General features: G+C 38.1%; 1 long non-coding RNA gene across 1 annotated transcript in view; it reads right to left on the reverse strand.

The window, feature by feature from the left end:
- Nucleotides 1-342: 342 nt before the first annotated feature.
- LOC308051432 overlaps nt 343-14,153 on the reverse strand; it is a 293,823-nt gene continuing 280,012 nt past the window's right edge. The window contains exons 2-3 of the long non-coding RNA XR_013923489.1: nt 3,743-3,949; nt 343-680 (exon numbers count right to left, since the gene is read on the reverse strand). This is a non-coding gene — a long non-coding RNA (uncharacterized lncRNA). The remainder of the gene's footprint in view (nt 681-3,742; nt 3,950-14,153) is intronic.

A 14,153-nucleotide genomic window follows, 5' to 3' on the forward strand; every position in this document is an offset into this window, starting at 1 on the left:
GGATTGATTGCAAAGGAACATTTTTCTTCAAGGGGACTTCACAACACATTGGAAGTTTATTAAGCATACAGTAGCAGCAGCTCACTGCATCTCTGACAGAGGTGCATTCAAACGAGAACAAGCTAATCAGTTAAGATGAAACACACTAGAGTGAAAATCATCAGCACTTTCTTATCATGGAAATTCCTTCCACTCCCTTCTGATTTCCTGACAGGTTTAAGTCCCTTACCTAATGTTAATTTTAATCACATTTTCCTAGTGTTATAAATGAAGACAAGTCTTTGAGCCAATTAATTAATTTTATTGAGCAAGCGAATTTAAAGCAAGCAGTAATTAGGCAAAACAGCGCTGGGTGACCGGGGGAAGCTCAGTTCCGCCACGGCACAAAACTCAACTTTTCGTATGTGCTTATATATGTTATACACTTGTTCACGCGCTGGGACACCCTGACGAGTTAGCTCCTGGTTGGCTAGTCGACAGTGAAAGATGTTGCTGGGTGTCGCTTGGTGTTTCTGCCTCTGGAGTTCTGTTATCTGTTACACCATCTGGGAGCTCTGTTATCTGTTGCACCGTCCGGCCACTCTGTTATCTGTTGCACCATCCGGCCATTGGCTTGGTTGGGGTCCGGCATCCGGCCGTTGGCTTGGTTGGGGCCCGGCATCCGGCCATTGGCTTAACTACTATTTTTTACAAAATATAATGAAACTTGCACAAACGCAATTACTTCTTACAACGATATGCATAATATGATTGAACCCTACTCGATTTGTTCAACAACCTTGACCATTATTTATTACAATTCCCCCCTTTCCTTTCGAGCATCTATTTGTTGATCAAATCGAGTTACCGCTTCTTGGGCTAGTAAGATCATTTCAGCTTCTTCATCAGTACCATATCTTTGTAGCAGCATAAGGTGTACCTGCTCTACACGGCTTTTAACTAGTCCTATAAGTCGATTTAGGATACATCACATCTTCTTGATGATATAATATCCTTGGAATAATGGTAACTGACATGCAATACTCTCGGGAACTGTTAAACACCTTTAAAGACACACATGGAGTAAGTCCCGTCCTGGAACATATCCATTTTGTTCCATTCGGGGGAATAATATATCTTGTGGTTTCATTAAGGCTCGGTATGATCTTACCACAAAGTGACCTCTTGGAATTTGGTACTTTACCTATACAAGTCCCTATCCCAGTTACATGTTGCATAGTTAATATAGTTATAGTCGCTATTAATATAAAAGGGTCAAAGTTTGATAAACCTTGAGTTAATTTTTCTTTCCAAAAAATACCATTTTGGCAGCATTTGAAATAAAGGTAAATAACGTTAAACTCAAACAAACCCAAAGTTAATGAAGTCATTTAGCAACAGTATGTATCATTCAAAGTTTTGATCACGGAGATGCAATGCTGATTGTCTCTATTATTTAAAAGTAACTTTTATCCAGAAGCTGTCAAACTGATCTTGGCTTGATGTTAAACTGCAAACACAGGCATGGAGCACAAACTAGGAAACAATTTATTATATGTTTTCTTGTACAAGCACAAGTAAGAGATGCCCTGCTTCACCTTTTTCACAAGGCTGACACTTTCGTCCACCTCTCTTGCACGTCTCTGAGCAGCTTTAGCAAATACGGAAATTAATGCTCTCAAGAACAGCTATGCAGCAATTAATATAACATGAATGCTTTAACTGTGCATATCCATGCCTGTTTGAGTTTCTTTTAAATTAATAGTCTGCACTATTACACTTCAGTGATTGTATTCTTCTGTTAAATAACTTCTGACTTGTACCTTCTACTAAGCTAAGCTTAATTTAATGATTAATTCATTATTTTAAATAGAACTCATTTCAGATACTATTTGCTTAGTTTATACAGGAAGGTTAAACGCTGAACAGTAACTCCAGCACAGAACACAGTAGGAACATCTCTGTCTCTTAGTGATCACGGTTCATAGCTTCTAAAGGACTTGAATGTCTTCCACAATGTGTGCTCAGCACTGTGGGTGGGTATACCCAGCCTCTCTGTTCTCCAATTCTATGCATGACAGGCATGTCTTTGGCAAGCTTGCAGAGAAACTACTCACTCACCTGCTGCCCTCTCCTCTGCCTTTTCCATCAGCTAGCCAAAGCTGTTAGTAACTGCTTTTACTGCTTTACTGCTTTTCCCAAAGACACTGAATAGGCGCAGACCCCTTGCTTGTGGTATACAGACGATTATCACCTATAGCTTCATAAAAAGGAGGATTAACGTTATAACACAACCAGCAACCAGTGGTTAGGTTGGGTTGAGTATAGTTTAGGGTTTGATAAGTAGCCCAGATAATTTCCCACAGAGGATTCAAAGATTCTGAGGCTTCAGTATTCAGAGATTTCAAGGCTTCAGTGACAATTTCCTCTCTTACTATTGTATTCTCATTTTCTACTGTCTTTGTTTCCCTGCCTAGAGGGGGAGGGGATTTTGCTACTGGATTGGGACCTATTGCTCGAAAGGTCGGTTTAACTTCTTCCTTCTTTATGATAAACATGCCTCCTCTGTCATTACCCGGCTGATAATACCGCATTCCCCAGGTTTTTCCAACAAGCCATCCATTATGTTCAGGATTTGTTATGTTCATGACTATGTATTTACAGTTGCCATCGGGTTCTAGTTTCCCACGGCGAGCCAATTGCATCCCGCCCCTGAGTCACTTAGAGGAAATGCATCCTGGAGGTCCCATTCAACCTTTAAAAACTTATCCACATTGGCCTGAGGAATCTGCCAATTTGAGGCAATTGTTTCACACCCCCAGTAAGCGCAATAATAGTGTCCTGGGGTATTACAAAATGAGGGCCCTGTGCTAGGGCACATATAAAACCCCATTTCGTTAAGGCATGGCCTAACCTCAACTAATTGGCATAAGGTTGGAGTAAAAGAGGGTGACCCTGATGTGGTTTGTTGTTGTATTATCGTTTGGTCCTCCCATCGATAGAGGGTCCATTTAAAAGGTTGATGGGAACTGCCTTGGTTTATTGCTATTATTACCGGTAAGGTAAGGAGGATTAGGGAGAGTGACCCAGCCCTTAGTTGGCTGAAAAATCAGCCAGTGGAGGTTCATTTTGTTGAGGGTTGTTCTGCTTAATGGAGCTGCTTTATTTTAGAAGTTTTCGGAGGCACTTGCCAATCCCCACAAGGATACCCCTCTGCCTTGCCCTGGGCCTACTCTGTTGCTTCAGAGTAGCCGGGTAAGTTATCTTCTCAGCAGCAGTTGTAGTCTTCAGGGAACTGCCTCCTGAATTCTCTTCTTGTTCTGTCACAATCCACTTTCTAATACTCAACCCAATAGGGCTATTTTCGAATACAAGGTTTTGGCCACTGTCCCGAATCCTCACAGGGTTTGGAACACTTCCTGTATCTTTTCTTACCAAAACGCTTCTTACACTTCCTCTTGGTTATTTCCCAAATGTCTGGACTTACAGTCCAAACAGAGGGTACCTGAATAGTTTTATTACACCCTATATCCCTAAGTTCTTGCTCTAATTGTGCAACAGTTTTGTACCAATCTCTTCTACAGTATTCGTAACTAGGATCCGTGCTATGTTCTCGTCCAGTGATTATTAATATCCTAATGGTATCTAAGGTTTTTCCCCGTCACTCATTACACCATCATTCAACATAAGGAAACTTTTTCCACTGCTGTATCCCGCACCCGTTACACACGCGACATACCCACGGATTGCATTGCTTACATACAGGACATGCGATGTGCGACTTCTATAATTCCTTACAATTGTCCATAAAAAGCCTGGTATCCAGGGCTATGCGTCACGTGTCTGTTTCCTCTTGAAGGTCAGCTTCAACTCATCCGGTTTCCCAGCGACTTCCCAGTCTGTGTGCAGAATAGGACCCTTTACTCGACTAGGTGTGTCCAACTTCTTTCCGCGGTGCAGACTGCGGTATCTGTGGTGAGTAAAACAAGGAAAGGTCCCTCCCAGCGAGGGGTTAACGATGATTCCTTCCATGTTTTTATGAGTACTTGATCTCCTGGTTTAATACTATGTATTGCGATATCTAAAGGTGGTCTTTGAACCACCAGGCCTCGCTTTAACAGTTCTTGCCTCCTTTTCATGAGCTCTATAAGGTATTCTTGTAACATCTTTTCTTCCACTTTAGGGTGTTCTATTGGTTTCTCCAAATCATAGGGCACTCCATATAACATTTCAAAGGAGGAAAGTCCTGTATCAGCCCTCGGTTGTGTCCTTATGTTCAAGAGGGCTAAGGGGAGGCACTTCACCCAGCTCATTTTGGTCTCTATCCTCCAAAGTTTGCTTTATTAAGGTCTCATGTATTAATCCTTCACCTTGAGAATTCATTAGGCCCCTCTCTTCCCAAATTTTTCCGAACGTGTGAACTACCCCAAATGCATATTTAGAATCCGTAAATATTGTTCCTCTCTTATCTTTTAACAACTGTAATGCCCTCAATACTGCGAATAGTTCGCAGGCTTGTGCCGACCAACTTATGTTAAGGGGACCCGATTCTTTAATTGTCCAACTGTTCCCGTCTATTATAGCGTATCCTGACTTCCTTTTCCCGTACACTACCCGCGATGATCCATCTACGAACAATTTTTCTCCACATAACAACTCCTCTTCCTCTAAATCCTCCCTTATCTTTGTTTGATATTCTATTACCCTGATACAATCATGGGAAGGAGATTCACTCGGTTCCCCATAGGAAAATTGGGCTGGATTCTGTAAATTAGTGGTTTCAAGCTCTAATTTAGGAGAGTGCAATAGGATTCCTTCATATTTCAGTAACCTAGCATCCGTAATCCATTTGTCAGCTTTCTGCTGTAATACCCCTCGTATATTATGAGGTGTGTATACCTTTAATTCTCCTCCCATAGTTATTTTCCCGACTTCTTCGACTAAGAGAGCAGTAGCAACTATGGCCTGTAAACAGGTAGGCCAGCCGCCACTAACTGGATCTAATAATTTGGAATAATATCCTACGGGTTTCTTTTTACTTGCCAGTCTTCCAATTTTTCTAACTTCTTTCTAATATCCGGCCACGACTTTGCCACAAAATGAGTTTTTAAAAGAGCTTGCCCAACCGGTGTCGTAGGGTCTATCCCGGAGTAAAGCTGCAAGCTCTTTCTTAATCTTTCTAACCATTCTGTGGGAGTCTCATCTTTCTTTTGTTGTTCATTAAAGGCTTTATTTATGTTCTGCCCTTGAGGAACCGATTCCTTAATCCCTTGTACGATTATAGTGCGGAGATCTCCCATATGGCCCCTGTGTTCCGGGTTTTGATTATCCCAATTAGGGCGCTGCTGGTTTCCCCAGACATACATACAATAATATACCATTTTCTCTTTACTCTTGTTTCTCGTGCAAAATGCACCTTCCCAATTTTTGAGCATAAGGCCCAATGGGGAATCTCGGGGAATATCCGGTGACCTCTCCTTGGGTCCCTTCCCCATGAGATCAGAGGGCTTGCTCTTCCTCTGTCCCATCTTCTGGAGTGCCTTCTTTCACACACACACACACACCCCTCGTTCGTGGCTCACGCCCTCGCGGGCAATGAGAACTGCACTACTAGAGAGTCCCGCCCTGCCTTACGGCAGGGTCCACACTCGCTTCGCTTCCTCCCCAAAAAGTGGGGGGGCGTCTCGTTCAAGCACACTCCAGGAAACCCACCCCAACCGAACGGAATCGCTTTCTATACTTACCCTCCCTGGGGTCTTCATCCGGTTCTTCGTGCACAAAGTGTTACGGGGCTTGATTCTTTTGCCTAATTACCTGAATTTAGGGTTCGGAGGTTAAGGTTTCGGGGCGATCCTTCGTCCACTCCAGGGCCGTCTGAAACTGGGACGGGGCGCCTCCCTGAAGTTTAGAAGTTCCTCCGAGAAATCCTTAATCCGAGTCACGGCACCAAAAATTGTTATAAATGAAGACAAGTCTTTGAGCCAATTAATTAATTTTATTGAGCAAGCGAATTTAAAGCAAGCAGTAATTAGGCAAAACAGCGCTGGGTGACCGGGGGAAGCTCAGTTCCGCCACGGCACAAAACTCAACTTTTCGTATGTGCTTATATATGTTATACACTTGTTCACGCGCTGGGACACCCTGACGAGTTAGCTCCTGGTTGGCTAGTCGACAGTGAAAGATGTTGCTGGGTGTCGCTTGGTGTTTCTGCCTCTGGAGTTCTGTTATCTGTTACACCATCTGGGAGCTCTGTTATCTGTTGCACCGTCCGGCCACTCTGTTATCTGTTGCACCATCCGGCCATTGGCTTGGTTGGGGTCCGGCATCCGGCCGTTGGCTTGGTTGGGGCCCGGCATCCGGCCATTGGCTTAACTACTATTTTTTACAAAATATAATGAAACTTGCACAAGCGCAATTACTTCTTACAACGATATGCATAATATGATTGAACCCTACTCGATTTGTTCAACAACCTTGACCATTATTTATTACACTAGAGCACATAAAAAAAAATACACAGTTCATCAGCTTTATAGAGGACATTGGGAATAGAAAACGTTCACCGTTGTGTGCATGCAAGAACATATAAAATGTAGATCAGCTACAGGTTTCAAAGGTTTCTCTCCACTGTTCCAGTTCAAGTTCTACCCCTGATGTAGTTAGTACAGTTTCCTCTTTATGTTTCCTTATTTTGCTTTACTTTTTGTTAGAGACTCTTCTCCAGAATATTGCCAATGTTTGGCTTATTAAGTTTTTGCAACATCTCTGTTTCTCATGAACAAAAGAAATTCTTCCCCTTTGGTGTCCTGTAAGCACTACCTGAAGTAGTCATTTGATGGTCAGCTTGATTCTTATTTATTGAGACAGTCTAACTCTTTTACATAGCACAAAACTAACTTTCAGCCTATGTTTTTTTTTTGTCATTTCCAGATGTTCAAAAATATATATATGTTATGTCTTACACATTTATAGCAACTCAGATTTCAGTTTCAACTTAATTAATTCATCCTTATAATGAGTAGAATTGTACTGAGTTCTTCCCATCCTGCTGCATCCTTCTGAGTACAGAGAAACTAGAGGGGACCAGACAAATTGGTTCTATCAAACTGAAGAAAGTCTGTAGGCACTGCAAGAAAGGCAACTGTCAGTATCTATCCTTATTGATTCCAATGTCTGGAAATACTACAGAAAGGGCTTCAACATTCCCAGTGAAATACACACTATCTACTCATCTTTGTGAAAGAAGTAAATCTTCCAAAGAAGATGTGTTATGCATTTTCAAAATTGTGATTGTAAAGGTTTCTTTAAAGGTAACAGTTTCTTTCAAATGCTAAGTAAATTCTTTGGATATATTTTTGAGCAAGTCAGGATTAGATAACAGGGTGATGCATTTTATATTCTTACTGAGAAGTTTAGTAGAAAATGCCAGTGAAGATTTAGACTGATTTCTGAAATCATTCCCCACTGACAACTAGCAGGGAGCTGTCTTTGACAACTCTTTTCATAGGCAAATGCATCTGAATGAAAATCAAATGCCAAGAAATTCAATGTGTTTTCTGTGTGCCATATCCTTTATTTAGATTTTTTTTTTTTTTTTTTTATGTGAAGATGAAGAAGAGGTGAAGTTACTTCTTTTTGTTGGACTCTCTCTACGAAATGTGAGAATGTTGTAGTTGAGAATTAGGATGATAGAAAAATAACATACAAACAGCATAATTGGGCCATTTTTCATGAACATAGAGATCTAGAAGTTAATAAACTTAAGAAGTAATTGATTTTCTGGTTTTCTCAATAATAGAAAATAAGTCAGACAAACCCCAAGCTGCTTCTTTGTTTTGTTTTGTTTTTTACATAAAAGGAGAATTTCCCTCACATTTTTTGTATCAAGAGGTTTTTGGTAGAGATCATGCTCCTGGAAGGAGCAGGCAATACTGATTATTACTTTTCAGCTCCATACCTCGTATGTCAGTTCTCCGGAAACCAGAAAATTGAGAAAAAAGTATTCCTCTCATTTTTCTGTCTTTTAGAGAAAATAAATTCAATTATAGCAGTAATTGTCTTTCATTTTTCACTATACTTTTCTAAAGTGTTTTACAGCAGAAGGATACATAAAGATTTTTAGTAGCTGAGACTCCCAGCATCCCAGAGCAGGGCAGTGCTGAGGCAAGAGTTACAGTCCAGGCCCTTATGGATGTGTTTGGTGCTTTGCACGTGAGCCTACATGATGGCAGGCCAAGTTAGAGGGTCTCCTTCATGAGTTGCAGTTCTGTGTTTTGTTCCCTAGAATTCATAGAGCAGATTTCTTATGTACTTTACTAAGCTTCTTTGTCTAGTTGCTTGTTTGCTTTAATAGAGCTTCAGTTTTCAAATGGCACTTTTTGTGCTTTTTCAGGTGTTAATGATGAGCCAGGTGCTTTACCCTGTCTTTACATGTAATACATGAGAGGTAAAAGGAAAAATAAAGTGGTACTAAGAAGGCTTAGTAGTTTCCAGCTTATTGCAGTTATTTGTAATTTATCAGGAACTGAGGAAGGTTTATAAAAACCTTGTTTATTAATGTCAGTATAAACAGGATGTTAAAGGGAAACAGGAATGAATTTGCTTGTTATACTCTATGTCCAAATGAGCAAATCCCACAAAACCACCATGAGAAATTGAGCAAGGAGTGCTGATAAGTATTTACACTAAATCTCTCAGGAACGAGCCTTAATCTTGGCACTCTGAGGGAAGTAAACAGAAAAGTAGCCAGGATTTGCATACCAGTCTGGAAAGAGCTCCAGGTCTTGGGAGTTTTTTGTTCATGTGAAAGTTTCTCAAACAGCTGCTGCCATTTCCTTTCTCACAGGTAATGACTCACCTGCTTACAAGGCTGCTATTCAGGCCTGAGTTTTGGGTTCCCCTCACAGCCTGTGTTGTTTTTCTAAAAACTTACACAATTGCTTAAAATCATTTCCATCTAGAGGAGCCTACTATTCTATATAAATGCATTTCAGTCATGCCTTACTCCTTCCATTTTGCGATGCAAATCAATTTTGCCTCAGTTTTTTTCAACAGGTATCTAATTAGGGCTGAAATATTGACCCTCTTTTTCTCTGGCCTTCTAGGGATTCAAGAGTAAAATATGAACATTTCATTTTAATAGAATAAAAGTGTTTCTGTGTGCCTGTATGTTAATTGCATACACAGAAGTTTTATTCCCAAAACCAAATATTCACATTATAATTTTTTTGTTTCCTTTCTTTAATAATTCTATAAAGCAGATGATGCAGCTCTTTCAAACAGTAAAAGCAGATAATGGGTTGGTTAAATATAGAAAGATACATTAATGCATGTCTTAATAGATAAATGTGTATCTAGAGACAAAATTATTTTTTTAGTATTCCTTTATTTTTTTGAACATTTTCATACAGTAAGAAGGGGGTCTGCTCTGTAATTAAACTCTTGGCATAAAACGGATTTAAATACAGATTTTTTTTTTTCCTATCCTGTTTTAATGAACCGTACTTCATCTTCTTTCCCAAAGGGTCTGCAAAATGCTTTACAACCAGTTTTGATTAGCTGCTTATTAAAATATATGTATTTTTTTGAATATTTTTTTTTAATTTATGTATGGTTTAGGACTATTGTTTGTGATGCATCTCACCAACCTAAAAGTACAAAATGCAACTCTCAAATATCACTCAATCACTACAAAACATATGGATGATCTAATGTCCAATCTAAAGTGTCTTTAATTTGTAGTTTAAAAAAGTAGGTCTGCATTTTTTCTTTTTACTGCTGTAATACAGCACTTGACTATTTAGTATGCTATCTGTTCAGCCTGGATGAAATTAAAAATGATTCAAATTACTTCTTTGGGGAAGTCAAGTTATTTTTTAATATTATTTTTTATTCGCTGTATTTTGTACTCCTATTTTTGTGAGCTAAGTAGATAGACTCTAATAATGCCTGTAAATATGAAAAAAGCAGAATAAAAAGTATCTTAAAATGTGTGATTTGGAGAGCAGCTCCACACGTTGTGTTTAACAGGTACCTTCCACTGTGAGCAGATGGCCCCAGCCAGGGTTGATGCACAGACAGAGAAGGAAATAAACCTTTATTGTGGTCTGAAAGTGTGTGATACCAGAGGACGCCCCTGGATCCCTAACTTGCTATATGAAACACTGAGTGGTGTGACCTGGGTACATGGACCCCCTGCCCCGAGCCCACGGAGCGGAGCTCTTCCCCTACCAGGGCATGTGCTGCCAGGAGGGAACCTCAACATAACAAAAAGGGAAAGAATCTGATTTGAACTATGTTTCTATGAAAATGAAAAGTAAATTACAGTTTTCTGATACAAATGCTGCTTTTGCTTTACGCCTAACAAAGAAGAGACATTGGCCTTCCCAAGTCTTACCTTAAATGATGTGCACATATCTATATATATCTAAGTGTATTACATATAGATATTTCTAAGTAGATTATATATAGACACATGTATAAGATGAAGATATGATTGCAGTTTTATAACTTATGGTTTTAATGGCTCCCTAGGGAATATATTTTTTTAATTATTTTTTTTAATTTTTTTTTTTGAGGGGGTGGGTAGGAATTTAAATAAGCATTTTTCAGGTCGGCTTAAAATAAAATCAAGCATGCCATATGTCTTGAAATATTGCAAAGACAGATAATATCCAGAACTCTTCCTTGTATAACTCTCACTGGTTCCTAGAGTTTTTGGTCATATGTTTAACTGGCAATGGCATCTAGTATTATAGATATATACTATATAGTTTCTACATATTTTTAGAACTTTTGAGATGATCGACATACTTTATCAGTAAATGAGGTATTTTCATGAATTCAATTTGTGTTGGAGTATATTTGGTTACTGTTTAAGGCTTATGTAAAAGAAATTCGGGTTTTACTCCACATATTTCCTTGTAACCTGGGCACGAAGTTTCCATTATGGTTGCCACACATACCCCTTTTCGAGATGCATAAGCATATGCCAGTTAGAGACTCTTTATCAAGAACATCCTGTTAATCTTCTTCGTTTAATGGAATTTTTTTGATCCTTTTCTTGGTAATCTGGCATGAAGAGGGAACAGATTTATCAGAGCAGCTCCCTGGCAAATTAAGCTCGTAGACATTTAACAGTTTGTGAACTGGCAGAACTTCTTGACAAACTTTGTCCCTTCTAAGTCATATTTCACTTACAAAGTATATGCAAAACTGCTTCCTGGATCCTGTCCCCTCTCAGTGTCTGAATATTTGCCTTGTTCCAGGTTACTAGCTTTCATCTAATGAATTTGAAAAACAATAGCTGATACAACTCCTTCAAATCCAAACTACTAATAAGGTGAAGCAATTGTTTCACCCAATTTCAGCTGCAAATAATGATGGCACCACACCTTCAGTGAGATCCATATGAATGGGGCCTCTGAGCTACAAGAAACACCCATAAAATCAGCAGCGTTACATGCAGAGTTCTGCTTCATGTACTGCATTTAAATATTAGCCCTATTTTTGATTCTGCTGTATGTAAAAACACCCAGTATATTTCTGAGTCAAATACAAACACAACCAAGTCTTTATATACTGAAACACTGCATTCCACACTTCAACCTACAGCAAACTAATTGCTCAGAAATACAATTTTAAAAAATAGGCCTTCTTTGGCAATTTAAACATATCCTTCCTTGACTATTAAGGCATAAGCAAGATGGTAGGCAATGTTAATGATTTTCCTGAAAGCAGTAGGACAGGGTAGGGGAACAGACTCAAAAGCTTCTCTAAATGAGTTATGTGGGAACTGATTTCAAAATAAAATTTAGTGGAACTATACAAGCTGTTACTCCATTGGGAATCTACAGAGCATTTCATTAGAAATGAAAGGTTATAGGCATTCCAGTGTTCTCACAATTGACCTTTTACTAGATGACTTTCTAAAGTCTTGTTGAATGCCTCTAAGGATGCAAATGTATTTTCTTCAAAAGGCAGCAACTCTGAACCTTGCATGAAAGCAGTCTAATTGAGAGCATTACAGAATTGTTGAGCTCAATCTACTGTATTGAAAAACTCTATATGTGTTTCTTTGTAAAAAGTAGTTTACCTTTTCTAATTCTGACACAGCTTTTTCATCCTTAGCTTTGCCCTTTACATCAATCCTGTTCCTCTTCCTTTCTTTTTCTCAGCATGGGTTAAAGGGACTGAAGCTGAGAAAGCAAGAGAAGTTTTCATAAAACATCTGCTTCTGGTATCGATTGCTGGTTGGTGTTATAGATGATGGGTGGGCGAAAGACTCCAGCTGATCTCTTGTTGTTGAGGCAAGAGGAATTAAGAATAAAGGGTTTCTGCAAAGTTGCTATCTTTCCATATATTGGCACCCCAGGATTTGTTAATGCTTTCCGAGAACAGCACCTTATTTTTTTAGGTAAGCATTGGAAGTGTTTAATGAGCAACAGTGTCATTTCCTCTTCAAGGGCTGAGAGAAGCTAGAAAAGATTTTATGTTTTTTCCATTGATACTGACATTTTAGAGGTACTGGGATGGAAAACGAGAAAGAAAAAAAAAAAAGATAAAAGTTCTAATCTCTGTCTCTTGGCTGAAACTGTTCCACTTAAAGAAAACAAAGGTTAAATATTTATTGTGTGATAAAAACAATAACTTTGTAGCTTTACAGCGCTGAGGAAACAAATCTTCACAGCTCCCAGTTAAGGGTTTTTATTACTGAATTGCTAATAGTACATAGATGGACCTCCCATGATCTCGAAGTTTTGAGTATATTCATAAAGGGCTGGAGTTTTGGTGTGAAACATGATTCTTACTTCAGGCTTGAGAGAATCTTAAAAATGAGATCAAATCAAACACACAGAAAAAAAAAAATTAAAAAAAAATTGTCCAATAATAAAAGTCTTCATTCATTCATTTAGCTCTATGTACTCCTGTAGAGTTTTTGCAAGTTTTTTTTTAAACATAGGCTTACTTTATGAATAAACTCATTTTATCATCAAAATGGATACACACATCTATTAGATCTTGGCACTGGTACATTCTTGGTTTCACAGTAAGGGTACTAACTTAACATTTGGAAACGTGTCTTTTCTATGGAGATATTATAAAAAAGCAAATAGGTAAATCAATATCTATTCTTTATTTTATAATTGAAGAATATTGAATGTATCATAAAACGTCTATACTCATTTAGATTTGTTTTCAACAATGCTTATTATGAAATGTTCTACAGTATTAATTTCAATAAAACATTATGAACTTACTAGACAGAAAACAGTCTAATTGGCAGAACTCTGATTAACTTTAACGATGGCTAACACTATATTACTTAGTCTTAGATAAATATTTTTTTTTTAAGAATTAGTACTTGACTTTTAAAAATCGTATTAGGAACCAATTCAAGTTTGTGTCACATTACACTTGCAATCTGGGCTCAAGCATGTCACTTATTTCTTAAAAATGTCTCTAAAATAAGAATTTCTTTCTCATCTTGAACTTAGGTCTTTGCTGCTTTTTGTTATGATTTTATTATAAGAACTGGTGTGGGGATAAACAGCCAAAGTGTGATATTTGCTGCAGATTTTCTCAGGGAATATTTTTTTAAATGAATGTCATGAATCTCTTATATACCATTAGTTTTATAATTTTGGAACACATTGGATATCTAGGAATGATAGCAGTTTTTATTCAAGTGTGATACCTACATTAGTCAGTAGTCCATGGCTGTTAAAAAATTAATTTTCCAAGATTCTAGAAAACTTTTTCTATGTAACAATAACAGTTTGCCAATACCTAACTGGGAATGCATTGCAAGTTATTTCTAAACACCTATATCTTGTGTTTGTTTATGATCTGATATGCTGGGTTCAATGACTACTGTGTTGATTTTTTATTTTTTTTTTTTTTAATTTAGTAAATTACATAGTCATTCAACATGATTTAGTTAATATCGACATGCTTTTTGGATGGTATGTTTCATTCAATGCATGATGTATTTGATCCAGCAGGTACTGTGATTTTGATTCAATATATTAAGTATCTGATTAGATAGATTATGTATCTGGTTCAGAATATGACTGATTTAATAGACTATGCTTTTATTTCTGTGTAAGCTGCAGTAAATTCTCCATTTATTTAATTCAGCATATGATATATTGGCAGTATATGTAGTTGTAGTT

The sequence above is a fragment of the Nesoenas mayeri genome, assembly GCF_963082525.1.
Source record: "Nesoenas mayeri genome assembly, chromosome: W".
Taxonomy (NCBI): domain Eukaryota; kingdom Metazoa; phylum Chordata; class Aves; order Columbiformes; family Columbidae; genus Nesoenas; species Nesoenas mayeri.